Source organism: Oryx dammah, unplaced genomic scaffold (assembly GCF_014754425.2).
Source record: "Oryx dammah isolate SB20612 unplaced genomic scaffold, SCBI_Odam_1.1 HiC_scaffold_11077, whole genome shotgun sequence".
NCBI classification, from domain to species: domain Eukaryota; kingdom Metazoa; phylum Chordata; class Mammalia; order Artiodactyla; family Bovidae; genus Oryx; species Oryx dammah.
The window spans coordinates 6,849,483-6,874,172 of NW_024080471.1; the positions used below are offsets into that span (position 1 = coordinate 6,849,483).

The 24,690-nt window shown below is 41.0% G+C and overlaps 1 protein-coding gene across 1 annotated transcript in view; it reads left to right on the forward strand.

Moving 5' to 3' along the window:
* The first annotated feature begins 4,891 nt into the window (after positions 1 to 4,891).
* Positions 4,892 to 24,690, forward strand: part of LOC120860491 (lysosomal-trafficking regulator) — a 166,602-nt gene continuing 146,803 nt past the window's right edge. The window contains exon 1 of the mRNA XM_040236309.1: positions 4,892 to 4,961. The gene's annotated coding sequence lies outside the window, so the exon portion shown is untranslated. The remainder of the gene's footprint in view (positions 4,962 to 24,690) is intronic.

Below are 24,690 nucleotides of genomic sequence, written 5' to 3' on the forward strand. Positions count from 1 at the left end.
TGAAGTCTACTGAGGCTTTTAACTCTCAAGTCTAGAGTCAGCGTCTCTGGGAAGTCTTTTCTGATCCCAGGGAGGGGGTTGGATGTCTCTCCACAGGGATCCCTGGGGATCCTTAGGATAAAAATTTAATAGCACTTCATTCTTTTTATGGCTGAGTAACATTCCATTGTGTGTGTGTATGTGTACACACACACATCTATATGTACATGTATCTTCTTTATCCATTCATCTATCAATGGACATTTAGATTGCTTCCATATCATGCTATGAATATTGGCATGCATGTATCTTTTCAAATTATAGTTTTCACCAGATGTATGTCCAGGAGTGGGATTCTTGGATAATATGGTAACTCTAGTTTTGCTTTTTAAGAAACTTCCATATTGTTCTCCATAGTAGAATGTCTTTCATCTGTCTCTGCATCTCAAAGCCTCAGACATCACAAGTACACTGAAAAGACTCAGTAAGTGAATGATGGCCTGAAATAATGCCTCAGTGTTAATTACAGTCCTACTAGTGAATTCCGTTTGTGGCGATAGGTAGAATTAGGGATATTTTTTGATGGTCCAAACTAATGGCATGTATGAGATTACTGAAAGAATGTAAATTAAGAATCTTCTTAGGTAGCAAAGCATATGCAGGTCAGGAGGCAACAGTTAGAACTGGACATGGAACAACAGACTAGTTCCAAATAGGAAAAGGAGGACGTCAAGGCTGTATACTGTCACCCTACTTATTTAACTTATATGCAGAGTACATCATGAGAAACGCTGGGCTGGAAGAAGCACAAGCTGGAATCAAGATTGCTGGGAGAAATATCAATAACCTCAGATATGCAGATGACACCACCCTTATGGCAGAAAGTGAAGAGGAACTAAAAAGCCTCTTGATTAAAATTAAAGAGGAGAGAGAAAAAGTTGGCTTAAAGCTCAACATTCAGAAAACAAAGATCATGACATCTGGTCCCATCACTTCATGTGAAATAGATGGGGAAACAGTGGCAGACTTTATTTTTTGGGGCTCCAAAATCACTGCAGATGGTGACTGCAGCCATGAAATTAAAAGACGCTTACTCCTTGGAAGGAAAGTTATGCCCAACCTAGATAGCATATTCAAAAGCAGAGACATTACTTTATCAACAAAGGTCCGTCTAGTCCAGGCTATGGTTTTTCCTGTGGTCATGTATGGATGTGAGAGTTGGACTATGAAGAAGGCTGAACGCCGAAGAATTGATGCTTTTGAACTGTGGTGTTGGAGAAGACTCTTGAGAGTTCCTTGGACTGCAAGGAGATCCAACCAGTCCATTCTGAAGGAGATCAGTCCTGGGATTTCTTTGGAAGGACTGATGCTAAAGCTGAAGCTCCAGTACTTTGGCCACCTCATGCGAAGAGTTGACTCATTGGAAAAGACACTGGTGCTGGGAGGGCTTGGGGGCAGGAGGAAGAGGGGACGATAGAGGATGAGATGGCTTGATGGCATCACCAACTCAATGGACGTGAGTTTGAGTGAACTCCAGGAGATGGTGATGGACAGGGAGGCCTGGCGTGCTGCGATTCATGGGGTCTCAAAGAATTGGACATGACTGAGCAACTGAACTGAACTGAACTGAACTAGATAGCACAGGGTTCTTTTGAGTAGGCAGTGAAACACATGTAAATCTTTACCTGTTCCTCACATTGAACCTGACTGGTCCAACTTTTGAATTGGTCAAGTAATATTCTGTTCTGTGAACTTTCTGATACCTTGAACTCTTCCTTTGTTTTTCTGGTCTTCTGAATGAGCTACCATGAGGGTTCTTGTGAATTTTTAATCTGTGCTGATTCCCTGCGCTCTTGACTTTTGAATAGAAATGGATAGTAAACATGGATTTCTTATGATAACATTTCATAAGTTCTAGGGTTGCCATAACAAAATACTGCAACCTAGGTGGCTTAAACAACAGAAATTTATTTTCTCATCATTCGTGTGGATAGAAGTTCCAGATCAAGGTTCGAGCAGAGTTTGTTTTCGTGAGACCGCTCTTCCTGGTTTGCAGATGGCCATAGTTCCACTATGTTCTCATATAGCCTTTCCTGTATGCCTGTGTGGAAAATTCTGGTGACTCTTCCCCTTCTCATAAGGATACTAGTTCCACTGGATGAGGGCTCCACCCTTATGACCTAATTTAACCCTAATTACCTCTTTTAAGGTTCTGTCTCCAAACTGAGTCACATATGCGTTAAGGCTCCAACCTATGAATTTGGTACAGGGAGCGGGACTCAATGGTATTTGTGATATGAGGGAGACTTAAGTATGGGCAGAGTCCCCTCTCGTTGAGGCTTAATGGCAGTGTTGAGGTAAATTTCATTGAGATGATGAAATTTGAGCAAAGAAAGGAAGGCGGTAAGGGAGTTATCTCTGTGGCTCTGGAGAAAAAGCATTTCAAGAAGAGGGAACAGGCAGTGCCAAGGCCTTAGGATAGGAATGTATCTAGAGTGGTTGGTAAACAGTAAAGAGGCCAGTGTGCCTGCAAGATGTCAGAGTAGGAAGAGATGAAGTTGTGGGGATCCAGATGGTGCAGAAATCTGCAAGCCATTGTAAGGACTTTGGTTTTACCTGAGTGAAATGGGGAGCCACTACAGGGTTCTGTGCAGAAATGTGACATGGTCTGATTTACACATGCATGTGGCCACAAAATGATTATTTTTACATATTCTGGTGACTTGGATGTGAAATTATGCACATATACATTAACTGCATCTTTTAAAACCTTGATTTTAGAATCTCCCTTTAGAAACTAATTTTAGAGTCAAATTATCTGGTGAACTGCCCACTTATGAAGTTTTCCAGCATGTGATAAATGCATAAGTAGGGCTTCCTTCTAGATATCTATCACTTGTCTTTATTCTTTCTTCTATTGCGTGTGCTTGATTACACATTATTTTGTGTGTTCATCTGAAATATTTTAAATAAGTTTTATCTAATATGTATATTTAACATCTGTGTTCTAAGATACTCTTATACAGAATTAATACTATGGTTAAAATACTTTATAACTCAGATATAAGGAGAAAAGAATAGTCACAAAAGACATTACTTTGTGCCTTTTACAAGAAAATAATACTTTGAGGGCCAACTGTGTACCATTGTCATATAAAGTCTGTTTTGTTCTCTTTGTCTTTAACAAAATCATGACTGTCTATTATTCCCCATTTGAGAAACAGAAACTAGCTTGTTAATTGACACTTCTGATCTCTTCTGACCATTAAAGAAAAAAAAAGGGTGTTTTTGAGATTAGTGTGTGAAAGTTGGTGTATAAATAAGAGCAGGTTCTGTTACAGATAAAACTGTGAAATAGGTCATTTGGCTTCCTCTTCCTCTGAATTCAGGGAAATTCACCAAAGTATCTTAGGCACTTAGCACACAGTACCAACACAAGTAGGTGTCACTATATATTTGTTAAGTAAATAGCATCTCTTTCACTAACTTGCTGGAGATTTCATGTATTGCCCTTCCCTGGAGTAGTCCAGTTTTGAAAGATTGTGGGAGGAAGTGGGTGAACTGTCAATGGTTGAACTTCAGAAGTCAGTGGGAAGATTTTAAAGTCTGGGATTTCTCCAAGAGCTCCTTCAAACCACATCACTGGGCACCTATTTACTTGTTTAGTCACTGGAGCAGATGGAAGTTGCATTTGGTATACAGCCTTGGGATACAATATCCTGAATTATTTCTAGAGTCCCATGTAAAGTTGTTGATTCTAAACCAGTTCATTTCAATTAGTAAACCATTGCTTATACAGATGACCTTTGAACAACGGGTTTGAAAGGGCACCAGTCCACTTACATGCAAAAGTTGTTCACTAAATCTGTAATACAGTGCTACACCATCTGAAGTTGGTTGAATCCATAGATAATGATTATAAAGCTATATGCAGGATTTTCAACTAGTAGCGGGCCAGTGCCCCTAACAGCTTCCCTCTTGTTCAAGGATCAGCTGTACCTTGTATTAGGTAGGACTTGAACCCCAGACTTTCAAGCCTCAAAGCTCAGGCTCTTTTCCAGTATCTTAGACATTCCACCGCAAGGCCAGCCACAGTGACTAGGTGGTGATGCCAAACTACGGCATCAGTAGCCTGGTCAGCCATATGCTGGACCTGACAGTCAGTGATGAAGCTAAAATATTCTTATATTTAACCTACGGTTCCCACCCTCTGGAGGCACTGCTATTGTAAGACACACAACTTTGTCAGTGCACACTGCCTAATACTGTGTGTGAAGAGGATTAAACATACACCTTTGCACTTAATTCTAAAGTAGCTTCGTACACCTCTTTACGTTTTGGTAATAAGCCTACAGTAACCTTTGCAAAATGTTTCTTTTTTCCAGGCCCCGGAGGAAGGGCACAGTTCCTCGTGGGTAACCCTTTCTCCCTCTCCCAACCCCTTCCCATATTTCTTCTACTCCCATCCTCCGGACCCAGAGAAGGGGCACAGTATGATTATGTTGAACGGAGGGAGAGGACGCTACGCATGGACCTGGTGCTTTTCAAACAGAGCAGGCTCTCCCTAAGGTGTGACGCAACCCGCCTCGCAAAGCCCTGGAACAGCGAGGACGCGGGACCAGCCACCCAACCCCGCCGCGAGGAGAAAGCCCCAGCCCCGACCCCACCCCGGGAGCTCGGCCCGCCTTCCTCTCTTCCTCATTGGCTCCGGCCTTCATGCGTTACGCCTGCGACGCTGGCGCTGCCTTACCGGCGAGGGGCGGGGCTCGGGACGCGCGAGGCTGGCAAGTGCGCAAGCGCAGGAGCGAGTCTGGGGCCGGACGGGGGGTGGGAGGGGGTGGTGTACCCGGTTTCCTGGGTTACCTGAGGGGGCGGGGGGTGGGGAATTTGCGGCGGTGGCGGCGGCGGCGGCGGCGTCAGCGGCGTCGACTCGGGATTCTCCCGGTGAGGAGGAACGCGCGTCAGTGGCGGCCAGAGAGCAGGTAAAGGCGGCCGCCGGGCCCGGGCATGCCGGCCGCTGTTAGGGGTCCCGGCCCCTATCGGTGGCCTGCAGGGAAGGCGGTGGGGGTGGCAGTCAGCCCCGGCTGGGGGTCGCGGTGGCAGGGCTGAGGGCGCGGGGGACTCGGCCTCGACGCGCCGGCCCGAGGCTTCTTTCCGGCTCTGGGGCTCCGGGACGTCTCCCGGCCGCGCCCGGGCAGCCTGGGACAGCACCTGAGCCGCGGGCGCGAGCTCTGCCCGGCTTCTCTGGACCTTTGCGGCGGCCAGCGGCCACTAACTTTATTTCCCGGCGCTTGGAGGGCGGAGGTCAGGCAGGCTGGCGGCGACTTGCCGCGATCTCGGTTGCATTTGTTATCCTGTACCCCGGCAAAACTTGCACCCGGGCCGGGCCCACCCCGGCAGGTTGACGGCTGGAGTTGACAGTTTCGGCGCCACCACCCTGCGGGTCGCGCTGTAAGATCTTGCCCCGCGGGTGTTCGCCCACCTGTCATCTCCTCTGCGCCTCAGCCCGCTGCTTTTTTTCCTGCCTGTAAAGCCCTTTGCCCGGGCGAGAGACTTCAGAGGATCCTCTGAGACATCTGCCGTCTGTCCCGGGCATCATTGGCGCCTTGTCTGAGGTGCGGGTTGGCCTCTGGTGGGATTATAACTGTATAATTTTCTGTATGGGAAATAACCCAGGGAGACCCCCGCACCACAGTGTGGAGGCCAGTTGTTTGCTTGGTGGCGGAGCGGGTAAGCATAGAGGCTTTAAAAAACGCTTCCTAGCTCTGGGTCTTACTGGGTTAAACAAAACAAAACAACCATACACACCCAGTGATAGCACTTGGTAGTTGATGAGGTTGTTTTAAACAGATACAACATTTTAAGAGAGTTGAATCTCGTGTTGAATACTTTGGTGTTGAATCCAGACCAGAATGTTTCCTTGAATATTGAATTCAGCTTGCACTTTCCTTGGGGTTTGCTTAGCAGATTGATGGCACAAACTGAATTGGTCTTTTCTTCCTGATGATCCTTGGCTATTCTGCTCTGTTACTTTAAACTTCCACACCCAGGAACCTTATGCTAATAAAGATGTTGACTTTGTGCCCTCATCTTATAAATGTAGTTAATTAATACGCGGGATCTGTTTTAAAGAGCTTTTCAAGTAGCCAGCAACATTTTTTTTTTCTTCTGACAGCTCTTTGTTGTCATCCACGTTGTTACTACAAAGATTGGAAAATTTGGAGAAGTGGGGGAGCATAGGGAGAAAATGAGTTACTATATAATTTAATTTACATTAAAGTGAATTTGTAAGCTATAAGATTATATGTGAATATAGTGAATATTTTTGAGTACCTACTGTGTACCAGTTTTCTAAACAGATAAATACCCTCTCCAGCAGGGAGTTTGCATTAGTAGGGGATGGCAGATAATAAAATATGTTCTTTGTCAGATGGTGTTAAGTACTATAGAGAAAAAGCATGGATGTGGTAGACTTGCAGTTTTATTTTGTTTTATCAAAGTATAGTTGATTTACAACGTTGTGCTAATTTCTGCTGTACAGCAAAGTGATTCAGTTTTACACACACACACACACACATTCTTTTTTTAAAATACCTTTTCCATGGGATACTGAATATAGTTCTGTGTGCTATACATTAGTACCTTGTTGTTTATCTGATCCATATACTAGCTTACATCTGCTAACCCCAACCTCCCACTCTGTCCCCTCCCCTTTGACAACCACAGATCTGTTCTCTAAGAGACATGCAGCTTTAATTAGAGATAGCCAAGGAAAACTTCCTAGAGAAGATGACATTTGAGCCCTAGAAGACTACAGGGAAGTGAAAGGGCAATCTCTACACCTCTCTGAGGGAAGAGTGTTCAAGCAGAAAGAAAGGCACTAGCAGACTGCTTAGAGGCAGGAGTGTACTGGGCGCATTTGAGGACAGCAGAGGCTGATTTGGCTGTGGTGAGTGAGCAAAGTAAAAGCAGTGGAAATGCAGAAGAGAGGTAAGTGGAAATGGGGAATCAGATTGTGCAAGGGCTTGTAGGCCTTTGAAGGACTTGGGCTTCCACTCTGAGGGAGAAGGGGGCTCATCCTTTTGAATAGAGAAGACATATAATCAGACTTGCCTTTTATAAGGGTCACTGTGGTGGCTGGATGGAGAATAGATTTTATCTGGGGTGGGGTGAGGTGTTGGGCAGAAGCAGTGATGTCAATTCCAGGACCCTTCCCATAATCCAGGCCAGAGAGGTTGTACCTTAGACCATAGTGGAATTGGTGGAGTGGTTGATTTTTTAATAAATTGAGGGTAAAGTCAACAGGAAACTTAAAAGATACCAGAATTTCTGTCCTGAGCAAGTAGATAAATGGAGTAGACATATATTGAGTTGAGGTTCATGAGAGGAGCAACTTGGTTGAGAGAAGGTTAGGAGTTGGTTAGACAATAATGAAATTAGACTCCAAGTGGAGATTAGTAGTAGTAGACCCAGTGACTTTGTATTGAAAACCCTTCTGTGTTATCTTGACTATAATAGGGACTTAATATGTTCAACCATGAACTGCCAACTTTTTTTCATACTCATTTTCTTTCTAGACTTTTGGACCAACCTAATCATCTTTTTCATCACATGTAGCTTTGTTTTTACTTGCATGCACTTAGAGCATCTGTTTCAGTTGTAGAGAAAGCCATATAATCCAGAATTTCTGAATACATTTTTCATTTGTTGTTGTATCTAACTTGAACAATTTCATCTGATTAACCTTTTTCTGAATTGTGTTTGGATACCTGGCTTAAGTTCAAGAATTTTTTCAGGCTTCAGGAATCTTGTTATCAAATGTGGCTTCACTTGGCCATTTGTAAATTACAATGGAAATGACCTGTATTTTTAATACTTTATTAGTAGTCAGTAATATACAAAGATTATCCTAATTCTTCTGTTTCATTAAAGATGACTTGACATAAATGGGCCATCACATATTCGGTGGAGATCTTCATCAAATTATGCAGTATTTGGAGCAATAGAATTTGATCTGTACAACTTGTATGAAAAATATATTATGGTCTTAAAATTTAAGGTCTACCCCTTAACATTTTCAGAATCCCAGTAATACACTAATATTTTAAAAAAGATTTTTAACCAAAACATATGAAAGTATATAAAAATACATTAGATAAGTATGTTACATAAGTATATAAAAATCAGTTTAGTTCAGTCGCGTCCAACTCTTTCGACCCCATGGACTGTAGCACACCAGGCCTCCCTGTCCATCACCAACTCCTGGAGTTTACCCAAACTCGTCTCCATTGAGTTGGTGATGCCATCCAACCATCTAAATCTCTGTCGTCCTCTTCTCCCTCTGCCTTCAAGCTTTCCCAGCATCAGGGTCTTTTCCAGTGAGTCAGCTCTTTGCATCAGGTGGCCAAAGGATTGGCGTTTAAGCTTCAACATCAGTTCCTTCCAGTGAACACTCAGGACTGATCTCCTTTAGGATGGACTGGTTGGATCTCCTTGTGCTCCAAGGGACTCTCAAGAGTCTTCAACACCACAATTCAAAAGCATCAATTCTTCGGCATGCAGCTTTCTTTGTAGTCCAACTCTCACATCCATACATAAACAGCTATAAACTGATCTTAGAGTTGATAAGGTGTCTGTATTCTCTTTGCTATTGCTTCTCACCGGTGTTTATCCTGTGCCTCTTAATTCTCCTGGCTTTGTTTTAATTGAGACAATGGGAAATTTTGAATGCTATCCAAGCCTAATTTCTGGGAAGACAAAAAAAAAAAAGAAAGAAAGAAAAATCTTATCTAATAATATGAAAGAGTAGTGTTTAAAAGGTGTAACCATCTTAATTAGCCAAGAAAGAAATCAGTTTTCCAAAAGGCTAGTCATTATTCCATTCAAATGTGATTCTTTGAAGTCGAAACTCAAGAGAGATCAGGAAATTAGAGAACTTTTAGCCACTTTAGATAAGTGGAAGAAATAGATGAATAATAAGGTAGAGTAAGTACTACACATATTCTCTACAACTACTGCCACTCATCTATAAAAAGTAAAGAGAATAGAAGATTTTTGCCAGAAACCCAAAGAGTTGCACATTTTAAATAAAAAAATGTGTGAGGAGGTGAAGTCTGGAAACTATACATTAAACATCTTGGCACTGACTGATTTCTATAAAAATTGTAGACCAGATTGCCAAACAGATGCTTTGTGATTTGTGATTAGAAAATAAACTACTGATTACTAAGATACAGAATTGATTTTTAAAGAATACATCATATTATGCTAACCTCATGCTCATTTTGCCAAAGATATAATAATATTAAATAATCTTTGTGAGTGCCTCACATCTTACAGAGTGCATTCCCATTTAGCATCTCATTTAACCTTCGCATCATCCCTGTTAAGTACTATCAGGGGAGGAGGGCCTCAACATTAGGGATCCTGGGGAGACACAAAGGGGACACATATGGGAGATTTGGGGCTTCCCTGGTGGCTCAGATGGTAAAGAAACTGCCTGCGGTACAGGAAACCCAGGTTTGATCCCTGGGTTGGTAAGATTCCCTGGAGAAGGGAATGGCAACCCTCTCCAGTATCCTTGCCTGAAGAATTCCGTGGACAGAGGAGCCTGGTAGGTGTACACTCTGTGGAGTTACAAAGAGTTGGACATGACTGAGTGAGTAACACTTTCACTTTTGTGGGAGATTTTAGCAAGGACTTGTTTAGATATGAGGTAGGGGAAGAAGAGGGAGGAATCAGAGAGGGCTTTAAGGATTCTGGATTAGGTGAATAGTGATGCTGCTGCTACTGCTGCTAAGTCACTTTAGTCGTGGCCAACTCTGTGCACCCCCATAGACAGCAGCCCACCAGGCTCCGCCATCCCTGGGATTCTCCAGGCAAGAACACTGGAGTGGGTTGCCATTTCCTTCTCCAATACATGAAAAGTGAAAGTGAAGTCACTCAGTCATGTCCAACTTTTAGCGACCCCATGGACTGCAGCCTACCAGCCTCCTTCATCCATGGGATTTTCCAGGCAAGAGTACTGGAGTGGGGTGCCAGTGGTGATGCTAGTAATCGATATTCTAAAAAGACAGAGAGGAGTAGATAGGGAGATGTTAACAACATCAGTTAACATCAGTTTGGTGAAGTAGCTGTTTTGTTTCTTGAAACTGAATCTGGAATGAGTCATATATAATTTAAAATTTTAACATATGTAGGTCTGGAGCTCAGGAGAGAAGTCTGAACCAAGTAAAAAAGTTTTCATTCATTCAGTAAATATATTCTTTCAAATACTTTTGGTAAAGCAGGGAGGACAGTGGGTGGAGATTTGAGCAGGGAGATGTGATTAGGGAAGCTTTGTTTTTCTTTAAACATGGAAGAAAAAGGATACTTTAGTGGACTGAAGGAAAGGGGCTATTGAAAAGGAGAGAAAATTGAAGTCACAAGAGAAAGAAGATAATAGACATAATCTCAGACAGTGGAAGGATTCGGAAACAGAGTACAGGTGCACAGGTGGAAGGGTTATCCTGAAGAAAAGTAGTGATGCATATTCCTTAAAAGAAAAGTATATAAGGAGTAGACACAGAGACAAATGAGTAGCTAGGATAGTTTCATTTGTTTCTGTGGAGCAAGGTTATCTGCTGAGATTGAGAAGGAAGAACATGGATTGGGGTATTTTTGTGGGAAAAGGAAAAGTTACCATTGTGATTGGAAAGTGGCCTTGACCAAGGACAAGCGACCTAATCGCTGATAGTGTTTAACGCCCCTGCAATCACAAATATAGAAAGAGGCTGTCCATGCTGAAGCAGTTTTCTCCAGCAGTTCCTGTAACAGAGCAGAAGGCAAATAGGCTCAACCTGGATGGGGATTGGAAGGGAAGGTATGATGGAGAACTTGGGTAGAGGGTGGTGTGAAGTCAAGGGATTACTGGTGGTGATGAAGTTGTTAACTGAAGGGCTGAACTTTTAAGTATCCTGCTTGATTAAGGAAGAAAGTGAAGCCATGACCGGGCTGATAAATGTGGAGAATGAAGAGGATGAAGAATCCCAATGAGTAAGCTGTAGGATTAGTGGAAGTAAAGGAGTATGAGAGATGGAAAAATGTGATGTGAGAGTCCTAAAGTTAAGATTCTTGTGCTGGAACAATTTCAGGTGAAATAAGAGCCAAAGTATGACCAATGATGGTGGGTAGCCAAGACGAGTAGCACTAATTACAATATAATACTAATAAAAGCAACTGTTGTGTGCTTTGTGCTAGTCACTATACTGAATGCTTCTTATAGATTAATTATGAGCTTCTCATAATAAACCTGTGAGCATTATTATTATTTAATAATAAATCAAACTTATTTTTCACAACCATCCTGTGAAGCACATATTAGGAGCTCCATTTTACAAATGAAGAAACTGGGGCTCAGTGAGATTAAGTAATTTTCCCCAAGGCACACAGCTTGGAAGTACCTGAGTCTTTCTAGCCCCAGAACTCTTATGCCCAACTCCTAAATCAGGCTGGCCTTCTGCCAAGTAGGGGTCATTGAAGAAAAGGAAGTCAAAGTACTCTAAATCCTAGTGTGTTGGCATTAATTTTTCTCATGGGTAGTGAAGCCCTGGAATAACAGATCTTGTGTGGAGAGGAAGACAGGAATTGTATGACAAAGTTCTCAATAAATGAATGACTCAAAGGTCAGTCAATGACAACTGTAACTATAGTTACAGCCTTAAAAGGGGATGGAGTGGGATGCTGCTGCTGCTGCTGCTAAGTCGTTGTGTCCGACTCTTTGCGACCCTATAGATGGCAGCCCACCAGCCTCCCCCGTCCCTGGGATTCTCCAGGCAAGAACACTGGAGTTGGTTGCCATTTCCTTCTCCAGTGTGTGAAAGTGAAAAGTGAAAGTGAAGTCGCTCAGTCGTGTCCAACTCTGTGCGACCCCATGGACTGCAGCCCACCAGGCTCCTCCTTCCGTGGGATAGTTATAGCCTTAAAGGGGGATGGAGTGGGATAATAATGTCCAAATCACCTTTGGAAACCAGAATGGTAGTGACTTGTCTTCCTGGCCTGGGGTCTGGGTGTGCATAGTGATTTATTAAGAGAAGAAGATGAAGTGATCCTCTTGTGTGGAGGTAGAGGATATAGGGAAGTTTCTTAGCAACAGAACTAGGGATTCTAATGGTAGGGAGTAAAGAATTCAGAGTTGAGCCAGGAGGACTCATCTAGATGTGCATTAAAAATCTGAAAGGATGGTGGCAGGTAGGCTGATTATATAATGTATTGACTAAACAGATGTTATTTTGAAAATGAAAAGACATCAATAATTACTGTGGGACCACAAGCATAAAGGAGGACTGTCCTGGGCAAATCGAGGTATTTAGTCATATCAGTCATTGGTAACCTGATGACATACCGCCCTGGAAAGGGGTTGTAGATGTTGGGAAATGAATTGAGCCTTGAATTAGAGGCACGTGAATGGAGCTTACTAGCCTAAGATTATTCTCTAACCCCACAATACTGCCCTGAAATGTTCTGGGTATGTCTTGTTCTATAAGGGTCTGGAAATTTGAAGGAAGTTATGAATTCATCTCTAGAGGAAATTTTGGAAGCCATTATTATATAGATGGTACCTGAAACCTTGGATGGATGAGATTGTCAAAGAACACAAAGGGAAGTGAGGCTGAGGGGAGAATGCAGAGGCTCACCAATGTGAAGGAGCTGGTGAAGAAGCATCCAGACAAGGATACAGAAGGAGAGGTCAGAGGGGCAGAAGGAAAACCAAAAGAGGTTTAGCATCTTCCATGTCACGAGATGGAGCAGGACGTGACAGCCCACTCCAGTATTCTTACCTGGAGAATCCCATAGACAGACTGTAGGCTGTACAGGCTACAGACTGAAGCCTGGCCAGCTACAGTCCACGGGGTCACAAAAAATCATACATGACTGAAGCAACTTAGCACGAACACACACATGTCAAGAGACAAGAGAGATTTAAGAATGAGTGATTAATAATCTCATATGCCTCATGGATGGAGAAGGCGATGGCACCCCACTCCAGTACTCTTGCCTGGAAAATCCCATGGATGGAGGAGCCTGATAGGCTGCAGTCCATGGGGTCACGAAGAGTCGGACATGACCGAGCAACTTCCTTTTCACTTTTCACTTTCATGCATTGGAGGAGGAAATGGCAACCCACTCCAGTGTTCTTGCCTGGAGAGTCCCTGGTACGGGGGAGCCTGGTGGGCTGCCGTCTATGGGGTCACACAGTCGAACACGACTGAAGTGACTTAGCAGCATGCCTCATGGAAAAGACCCTGATGCTGGGAAAGACTGAAGGCAGGAGGAAAGGGGGATGACAGAGGATGAGATGGCTGGATGGCATCACTGACTCGATGGACATGAGTCTGAGTGAACTCCGGGAGTTGGTGATGGACAAGGAGGCCTGGCGTGCTGCAGTCCATGAGGTTGCAGAGTCGGACACGACTGAGTGACTGAACTGACAGACTGACTGGTGCCTCATATTCCTCAGAGAGGTCAAACAAGATAAGGATATCCGTTTCATTGAGTCTGGCAGTTAGAAGTTTATTGTTGGTCTTGACTTGAATAGTTTCAGTAGAGTGGTATGGGCAAAAGCCAAGCTGCCGTGCACAGAGTGTGTATGTGTGGTGGGGGGCAGGGGGGAAGGTGAAAAGACTACTTCCAGTGCAGATTACCCTTGAGTAATCTTGAAAGAGGAAGGTGTCAACAGGCTTTTTTTCTTTCTTTCTTTTTAAACATAGGCAGAGAAAAAACCAATGGAGATGAAGGGTTAAAAACTGAGAAGAAAATGGAAGTGCTAGCAGTGCCTCCTAATAATGTCTAGTCAGTAATTTTGTAGTAATCAGAAGGGTGAAAGTGAGAGGAAGAAATATTTTAGATCAAGGAAGACAAATTTCATAATAACCATAATTTGTCAGAAGCTGGAATGGGTGGAGAGTGTTTATAGAAAGGAGGGAATTCCTAATTTGGATGAAATATTGGAAAGTGACATCTAGGTTGTGGATTAACTCTAGGTTTCTGTTTTTTCCCCTCTACTTTTAATCCTGTGGTTTTTTTTGGAATAATATAACCATGTTCCACCTCCAAGGTTGTTATTAGAATGGATTTGCTATTATCTATGGATTTGTTCTCATAATTCTCACTTATTAACTTTTTAAAAAGTTAACTGTGTTTGTACATTGGAAATATTTTCTGGTTAAGTATATTTGTTTTCTGTTGTGGTTACATTTGATTCTTGGCTGGATTCACTGGTTTTGGTAATTTCTATTTAACAAAAGTGAATTCACATCTATATATGTGTTTTCTGTTATGAACGTGTGAAGAGCAATAATAATATATTAATTTTTTTCTTCCCGCTTTAAATTTGTTCTGATCAAAATGTAATTTGCTGCAGTGGAATTCTTATTAATTTTGTAGTTCACTTGTGTTGGTTCCTTAGGTTGAAGAGTAATAGTCATGAAGTGAAGTGAAGTGAAGTCGCTCAGTCGTGTCTGACTCTTTGGGACCCCATGGACTATAGCCTACCAGGCTCCTCCACCCATGGGATTTTTCAGGCAAGAGTACTGGAGTGGGTTGCCATTTCCTTCTCCAGGAGATCTTCCCGACCCAGGGATTGAATCCGGGTCTCCCGCATTGTAGGCAGATGCTTTACTGTCTGAGCTACCAGGGAAGCCCTAATTGCATAGATATTTTTTCAACAACATAATTATTATACAGAGTTTAGATGAGTGTAAAATTAAAACAATGGTGAGAATGGGTTCCTCATTTATTATAACTATGTGCTTTATTTGAAAGGCAAGCAGAACATTAATCAGTTCATAAAATGCATTCATTATTACGTCTTCTGAATATTCATTCATTGAAGTGCAAAAATCAGTGTATCCTGGCCAATGGTAAAAGGAAATTTTGCTGGTGTGACTTGTAGGGCAGCTGTTTATATTTGTCAGCTCACTCTTACACTGCTTTTTGATATTTACTTATCTGAACCTTTAATACACTATGACTTTTATTTTAGTCTATTAAAGATTAAAATCCTTTGCCATTTTCTGGATTTCCTCTTAATGATGCTTCCAAAGACAGTAAGGTTGATAACTGTTCTTGCTTTTCTCTGTTAGCTTTATTTAAAAAATTCGGAGACTATTTCTAAAGTCATACATTCCATATTACTGAAATGTATTTATTTTCTCTACATCTTTTTTTTTTTAAATAGCATCTCTGGTTTTGACAAAACCTAATGATGTGCAATTTAAGGAAACATTTAGAATGCGTAATTTTAATCTTAAATTAATCTTGATGCTTACTGTTACTATATGACTATTGAGTTCAGTTCAGTCGCTCAGTCGTGTCCGACTCTTTGCGACCCCTGGACTGCAGCATGCCAGGCCTCCCTGTCCATCACCAACTCCCGGAGTTCACCCAAACTCATGTCCATTGAATCAGTGATGCCATCCAGCCATCTCATCCTCGGTCGTCCCCTTCTCCTCCTGCCCCCAATCCCTCCCAGCATCAGAGTCTTTTCCAATGAGTCAGCTCTTCGTATGAGGTAGCCAAAGTACTGGAGCTTCAGCTTTAGCAACATTCCTTCCAAAGAAATCTCAGGGCTGATCTCCTTCAGAATGGACTGGTTGGATCTCCTTGCTGTCCAAGGGACTCTCAAGAGTCTTCTCCAACCCCACAGTTCAAAAGCATTACAGTATTACTATTTTCTGACTATTGTACTGTTACAAAAGTCCATAGCCTAAAAAATACTTAGAGATCATCTGCTTTTGTCTTTGTTTGAATATGTATAAGAAGAATGGGGATCAGAAAAGCACTTTGCCTGAGATCCTAAAGAATTTGACGCAAAACAGAAAACAAAGTGTTTTGACTTTTAGTCTAGTATTCTTTCTCCTATACCACCAAATTCTTGAATATTTTAATACACTTTAAAAATGTAATCCCAGAGCCAAAAGATGCCTTATACGGCATGGAAAACAATGGTGTTTGGTTTCTAGTATGTAGGTCACGTGTAACTTTAACCCTTTTTCTTTGCTCATGTCTACATGCAGCTCACAGTGATAGAAACTAGATTGTAATGATACCAGTGTGGTTGAAAAGCAGTGTAAAGTGTAGGTTGAATCTGAAATGCATTCTCTCAGAAACTTTTTAATATATATTTCTGTTTTACTTCTGTTCTCTATCACTGCCAGTCCCTGTGCCCTTCTCTCCTACTATCTGTCCATCCTCAGGAATGGTTAGAGAACAGCAGATGAAGCAACCAGATCTCAGTTAGTCTTACTGTTGTTTTTCTTGATGTGAAATGTTGTGTAACAGTAAACACATTTGTCTATAATTGCCTCCGCTGAGTTTTTTTCTTTAGAAGGGAAGCTAATTTTCATTGTGTCTGTAAGAATTAGAGGAATGAGGAAACTAGTACAACTGCATCTGCAAGAAGTCTTTCAAGCATGTCAATATCTGTGTTCAGTATTTCTGAAGCTTATTTTGTAGGCCTTTACCTTATACAAGATATATGTTAAAAACTGTTCATCATTATGATGTCACTCTATAAATTATTTTTTACTGTTTTTGTTTCACATTTAGCATAAGGCTCCAGGATTTTGTGTGTGTGTGTTTCTTTAGGAGGTATGGAAAACCACCATGTCTACTGTTGATTTGAAAGAACTTTGAAACTGTAAACTCTGAATCATACTCTTTAACATAGGAAGAATAAACATCTACACTGTTATTGCTGAAGTTTTTTGTTTCTAATCTAAAAAATTTTAGTAAAGGTTTTTAGGTGTTTCTGTAGCACTTTCCTTAATACATTAAGTTCTTGTCGTGGAATGGAGAAAGGCTTTTGTAAATGTGTCTGTATTTCTCATTGCTTTAGGTGTGGGAATATTTCATAAAGGAATTTGAGTAACAAAATGTTTACTGTCAAAGTTAGTATTAAATGAATTGGTTTCTATTTATTGAGCTCTTACTATTTGACTTATTTTAAAACAAATAAGACCTGATTTCCCTTCTTAAAGTATAATCTAGCTTTGAAAGAAACAGTGTAATCCTGTAATACAATGTAGTGAGTCCTAAGATACAGGCATTTAGAAAAGTAATGGTAATTAACAGCAACATAATTTTAAAAAAACCAAACAGTGAAATAATGTTGAGAACCTTTTAGGGGGAATTACGGCATAGTACATTGTGTTTTGAGATGTGTTGAGAGATTAAAAAAAAAGATAGCGGAGGAAATTCTATAGCATGATAATAAGGAATTAGGATCTTATTCCCTAGGAATTGGAGTGCCATTTATGATTTTAAGAAATGTGGCTGACATTTTTAGCAGTTGTAGAATTTGAACTGAATGGAAATACACCAGGAAAAGTGACCAATTAAGAGGTTGTTGGTATTGCAAGTGAGAGAGATGAGGACCGGAGAATGCTTCATCATAAGATGAGAGGGGTAGGACCAGATTCAAGGTGATGATCATAACAGCTGACAATTATTGATCTTTCCACAGTCTGCCAGGCAGAGTGCTATCTCATTTAGTTTTAACATTCACAACAACTCGAGGTGCTCTTAGGAACTCCGTTTCATAGATAAGAAGCTGAGACTTAGAGGAAATCAAGTCTGAGGTCACAGAGGTAACAAGTAGGAGATGCAGAGGCGAACCAGCCAGCTGTCAGGAGGAATTGACTAGGCCCCAGATGAAGTGCCATTCTTTTTTTTTTTCTCATGAGTGGTTGGGTAGAGGCCATTAACTGAAATAGGAATGAGGAAGGAAGAGCTGATTTGTTGGAGGGAGGAGTCAATGTTTTGAAGAAGAGAAATTTGATAGAATACAGAGAGACTGCCTGGTTCTGAATCCTGCTTCTGATACTTATAGCTCTGTGACCTTGAGCACTTACCTAACCTCACTGTGCTTCAATTACCAACATGTGACAGATAAGAGTATATGAGGGTTAAACCAATCACTCCAATAGAGTGTTTACGGAAGTGCCCAATGTGTAGTAATTAATCATGGTAGGTATTAGGTGTATCACCATCATTATCATTCTGTAAAAATCTAGAGATCTGTTACGAAGATGGATGAGCTATTCACTATAAAACTTCTCGCACAATTATTCCTAGTAGAAATGTACAGCCCGGAGAGATGATTTACTTGATGGGCCTTTGTCGCTCCTTTTGGTGCAGCCACAGTGTCTCAAAATTCCCATTCTTTTATGGTGCTCAGGATCAAGAACAGGTAATCTTTTGAGTTATCTGTTTGTCCAGTTTGTTTTAGAGAAAACGAACTGCTTGTTGAAGGGCTTTAGTATGATACACTTGGGTGTGACTTTCTTGGAATTTCCATTAAAATTCTGCCTTGCTACACTGTGCCTGGGTTCCTTTATTTCCTGGCCACTTTTTTGTACAAGGAGCCAGGATGACCTCTCCTTTCTGAGCCAATCAAATTTTCCTCCACATTTACTAGTTAAGGATTATTATATAGTCCTATATATTTAATATGGAACACTAGGTCAGAGCCAGTCAACTTTTATCCCTCTTATGTTGCAATCCCCATTAGAGTGGAAGGTGTTACTTTTTGGTAAAATATAAATACTTCTTTCCAGGAGGAGCAGAATTTTCTTTTTTTCAGTTCACTTCTTGATGTGAATGAGACATGAGGAAGCATGGAAAATGATAACATGAACCTGTAGAAGACCTTGAGAAGTTTAGGATGGCAGGATATATTGCCTGGAGGACAGATAGGCATGATTACTACCTAATTATAGTTACACTTAGTGCCAGACCCAATCACTAGAATGCTCTGACAGGTAATATTCTAAAAGATATAGTTTGGCTGTGAAAGTGTTAATCACTAAGTGTGTCTGATTCTTTGTGACCCCATGGGCTATAGCCTGCCAGGCTATTCAGTCCATGAAATTCTCCAGGCAAGAATACTGGAGTGGGTAGCCTTTCCCTTCTCCAGGGGATCTTCCCAACCCAGGGATTAAACCTAGGTCTCCTGCATTGCAGGCATTCTTTTTTTGGTTTGGCTATGCAAAGTTTCTCAAAAATTTCATGCCGTATTAGGAAGAACATTGGATAGGAATCTGAAGATGTAAAGCCCTGTGACTTTTGGGAAATCTCTGAACCTCCGTCTGCCTTAGAGTTCTTATCTATTAATGGAAAATTTTGAGGGAGATGCTGCTGCTGCTGCTGCTGCTGCTCTGTCGCTCAGTCGTGTCTGACTCTCAGCGACCCCGTGGACTGCAGCCCACCAGGCTCCTCCGCCCATGGATTTGCCAGGCAAGAGTGCTGGAGGGGGCTCTGTTAAGATAGTTATTCAGACTGGAAATGACTTGCCTTTGCAGACCATGTTATATGAGGTATTTATATCTATAAGGCTCTTCTCCAGGTTGTTTAAACTACAGTGTCCCTGAAAGTGGCATTGTGAGAACCCTGGGAAGAAGGTTTGGGGAAGTGCTGGTGTTAACGTCGTCAAGCTTAACTTAACTCAGAGCCCTAGGGTTTGCCTCACACGTGCTGCCCTGCTTTTGGAGCCCTTTCCTTGATCATCAGAGCCACCCCAAGTGACTTGGATGTGTGGGAACACCTTCTCCCCTTGCTTGACAGGGTACTGGGTGGGGGGCCCTGACAAGTGTGTTGTTAGCCATCCAAATTGGAACTGTCAGTTCAGTTCCCCAGGGGGACTGGGGTAGTTACTCAGACTCCTTAGGGTCCAGAGTTCAAAGCCTTAATGACATTTTTTTTTCCCATGAATACCACATTAGTATTCAAGGAGCTGGAGACCAGTCTAAACTTCATAAGAATGTGTGACATCCTGACTGTGAACCAGATATTCTTTCATGCAGAATTCAGAAAATCAAGTTCAATATTTGTCAAGAAGCGCCTGAGCTCTAAACAACAGCTATAATCTGAAACAACTGTCATAATTTCTTTGAAGTTAATCATTAAATGGAAGTTGAACATCATCCTCAAGTATGGTGAATTATAAGTAATTATGGGATTGTGATTTATCTTGCAAAAAAGGTTTATATTATCACTAAGGTAGTTTTTATGGATCTCCGATTCAGCTATTTAATTTAGAACTTTGTTGAAGTGTCACACCCTTTAATTCTCATTTTAAATTCCAAGCATTTTATAAAAATAAGCCCATGAAATATGTTTTACTTTTTCATATTCAATGACTATCAAGTTTTAATTCGATTTTCTCAAGAAAATATTTATTTTCCACTATAACATAGGTTGTAAACATGCTTATATTAATAAATATATGTAATAAATGGATAAGCAACAAGGGTATATTGTACAACACAGGAAAATATAGCCATTAGTTTGTAGTAACTTTAAATGGAAGATAATCTATAAAAATATTAAATCACTATGCTGTACACCTGAAACTAATGTAATATTATTGTATATCAACTATACTTCAATTAGAATAAAAGCAAGTAGGCTACTTGTAAGAAGAAAATAATTTGGTATGTAAATAATATCATCGTAAACTTTCTGTCTTAAGTCTGTAGTTGGGAATCATTCTGATAGTTATTATTTAATATATCCAGTATGACCAAACATTTACAAGGTAAAGCCTAGATTAGCAGATATTTGCTTCTTAGATGTTATATAATTTAACTCAACCAATATGTCTTATCTAGCTGATTCTTTAAAGAGAATTCTATTATCTGAACAAGATCATTTCCTAATATCTTCTCCCTTCCCCCATCCAAATCTCTTGTATGTTTGGCTCTGTGCTATGGTTACAAAAGTGTGTAGGGAGAGATTTTTGAATCTCGTTTGCAGGCGTACAGATTGCAGACTGGTGAACTTTTAGTAAAGATTCTGGGCAACGTTTAGAGACAGTTAGTGTTAAGGAAACTTCCTTGCCCACTGTCTGATTTTTAATTGACCTGACAGAAGAAACGCTGTGTTTTCTAAATGTCGTTATTTTAGTTCCAGTTAATTAGCTCCAAAAATATAACTCCCAAGACAATCGTCATGGGACCTTGAAATGCTGGCTTTTGTTACTGTCACCTATAGAATGTGGGGTTGGAGAGTATGAAGTGGAAAGTTTCTGCCATTGTGTACGTGCACAAAGTGATAAAAAATAGTGTTATCATTTTTTCCTCAAGTTTTTTTGATCTTTCGTGATATGTTGCAAAGAATATGTGAGATCTTTGGGAAAGTCATAAATCAGTTTATAATCAATATATACTAAACTCTGTGACGAGATGGGATTTAGCATAGTTAAGAGTTCATGTGAACAACCCTTATTTTCGTGAAAGCTGCTTCAAATTGCAACAGATTCTGATTCAGTAAGAATTCACTGAGTACTAATTATTTTGTGTATTATTTGTGTAAGTCTCACAATAATCCTATGATCTTTAGTAGTCTTCTATTTTTTGGTACCTCATACATTTCTGAAAAATATTCTTTGTGATGATAATTTCTCTAATACTATTGTAATTAGCAGATTTAGGTAAGTATGTACCTAATACTGGGTTAGCCAAAAAGTTCATTCGCGTTTTTCCATAACATCATGCAAAAAAGCCAAATGAACTTTTTGGCCAGTCCAATATTATTTTAAAAGACAATTTACCAGAAATTTTGGTGTTCAATGAAAAATTAAGAATTTGAGTCCTTTAGTGGTGTTAGATGGCAAAAAGTATGCTTTTTAATCAGGCCATAAGAATAAAGTTCATTATTATAACATTTTTTCTTGTTTGTTTTCCTTTTTCTTCTTGTTTACTGTAGAAGTCACAAGACAAGGAAAAGGCAAAAAATGCAGATACCTTCTGCTTTTATTTTCAGTGTTTCCTTGGAAACTCCATCATCATAAAGTGAAAGTGTAAGTGAAGTCGCTCAGTCGTGTCCAACTCTTTGCGACCCCATGGACTATAGCCCACCAGGCTCCTCTGTCCCTGGGATTCTCCAGACAAGAATATTGGAGTGGGTTGCCATTTCCTTCTCCAGGGGGGTCTTCCCGACCCAGGGATCGAACCCAGGTCTCCTGCATTGCAGGCAGCTGCTTTAAGCTCTGAGCCACCATTTCCTGCAAACTGGTCTGAGGAAAGGGTGTAGTGATCTTTTCTTCCTCTAGATGGCACTCTCTGTTGGAACATGTTAAGCTAGTGTCAAGCATTTAAAATCAGTTCAGTCACTCAGTCGCTTCCGACTCTTTGTGACCCCATGAACTGCAGCCCGCCAGGCCTCCCTGTCTATCACCAATCCCGGAGTTTACTCAAACTCATGTCCATTGAGTCAGTGATGCCATCCAACCATCTCATCCTCTGTCGTCCCCTTGTCCTCCCGCCCTCAATCTTTCGCAGCATCAGAGTCTTTTCCAGTGAGTCAGCTTTTTGCAACATGTGGCCAAAATATTGGAGTTTCAGCTTCAACATTAGTCCTTCCAATGACTGTTCAGAACCGATTTCCATTAGGATGGACTGATTGGATCTCCTTGCAGTACAAGGGACTCTTAAGAGTCTTCTCCAACACCACAGTTCAAAAGCATTTTTGCTTTTCAAAAGTATCCATTTTTTGGTGCTCAGCTTTCTTTAGAGTCTGACTCTTACATCTATACATGACTACTGGAAAAACCATAGCCTTGACTAGACAGACCTTTGTTGGCAAACTAATGTCTCTGCTTTTTAATATGCTATCTAGATTGGTCATAGCACTTTTCTTCCAAGGAGTAAGCGTCTTTTAATTTCATGGCTGCAATCACCATCTGCAGTGATTTTGGAGCCCCTCAAAATAAAGTCTGACACTGTTTCCACTGTTTCCCCATCTGTTTGCCATGACGTGATGGGACCAGATGCCATGATCTTCGTTTTCTGAATGTTGAGCTTTAAGCCAACTTTTTCACTCTCCTCTTTCACTTTCATCAAGAGGCTTTTTAGTTCCTCTTCACTTTCTGCCATAAGGGTGGTGTCATCTGCATATCTGAGGTTATTGATATTTCTCCCGGCAATTTTGATTCCAGTTTGTGCTTCATCCAGCCCAGCATTTCTCATGATGTACTCTGCATAGAAGTTAAATAAGCAGGGTGACAATATACAGCCTTGACGTCCTCCTTTTCCTATTTGGAACCAGTCTGTTGTTCCATGTCCAGTTCTAACTGTTGCTTCCTGACCTGCATACAGATGTCTCAAGAGGCAGGTCAGGTGGTCTGGTATTCCCATCTCTTTCAGAATTTTCCACAGTTTATTGTGATCCACACAGTCAAAGGCTTTGGCATAGCCAATAAAGCAGAAGTAGCTGTTTTTCTGGAACTCTCTTGCTTTTTCGATGATCCAGCGGATTTTGGCAATTTGATCTCTGGTTCCTCTGCCTTTTCTAAAACATCTTTTCTAAAACAACCCTGGCTTGGAGAATTTTGAGCATTACTTTACTAGTGTGTGAGATGAGTGCCATTGTGCAGTAGTTTGAGGATTCTTTGGCATTGCCTTTCTTTGGGATTGGAATGAAAACTGACCTTTTCCAGTCTTGTGGCCACTGCTGAGTTTTCCAAATTTGCTGGCATATTGAGTGCAGCACTTCCACAGCATCATCTTTTAGGATTTGAAATAGCTCAACTACAATTCCATCACCTCTACTAGCTTTGTTTGTCCCAGGATGTCTGGCTCTGGGTGAGTGATCAGACCATCATGGTTATCTGGGTTCATGAAGATCTTTTTTGTATAGTTCTGTGTATTCTTGCCACCTCTTCTTAATATCTTCCGCTTCTGTTTGGTCCATACCATTTCTGTCCTTTTGCCGAGAGAATGCACTGGTCATAGCAAACACCCTCTTCCAGCAACATAAGAGAAGACTCTACACATGGAGATCACCAAATAGTTAACACTGAAATCAGATTGATTATATTCTTTGCAGCCAAAGATGGAGAAGCTCTATACAGTCAGCAAAAACAAGGCCGGGAGCTGACTGTGGCTCAGATCATGAACCCCTTATTGCCAAGTTCAGACTTAAATTGAAGAAAGTGGGGGAAACCACTAGACCATTCAGGTATGACCTAAATCAAATCCGTTATGATTATACAGTGGAAGTGAGAAATAGATTTAAGGGACTAGATCTGATATACAGAATGCCTGATTAACTATGAATGGAGGTTCATGACATTGTACAGGAGACAGGAATCAAGACCACCCCCAAGAAAAAGAAATGCAAAAAAGCAAAACTGCTGTCTGAGGAGACCTTACAAATAGCTGTGAAAAGAAGGGAAGCGAAAAGCAAAGGAGAAAAGGAAAGATATATCCATTTGAATGCAGAGTTCCATAGAATAGCAAGGAGAGATAAGAAAGCCTTCCTCAGTGATCAATGCAAAGAAATAGAGGAAAACAATAGAATGGGAAAGACCAGAAATCTCTTCAAGAAAATTAGAGATACCAAGGGAACATTTCATGCAAAGATGGGCTCAATAAAGGACAGAAATGGTATGGACCTTACAGAAGCATTTAAAATTGAACTGCATAAAACATTTACCAAAAATGTTTCCTGATGTCATATAATCTCCGAAGATCCACATAGCAACTCCGTGGGATGGACATTTTATGGAGAGGAAGTCAAACTTCACACATAGAGCTCTGTGTGACTGGACAGTAATTGCTTGATTCCAAATCTCCCGCCTTTGTTTTCACCATTGTTATAATACCAATAATTTGACTGTTCAGAACAGATTCAGAAACTAGCAAAAACAGAGTGAATAATCAGACTAGTACA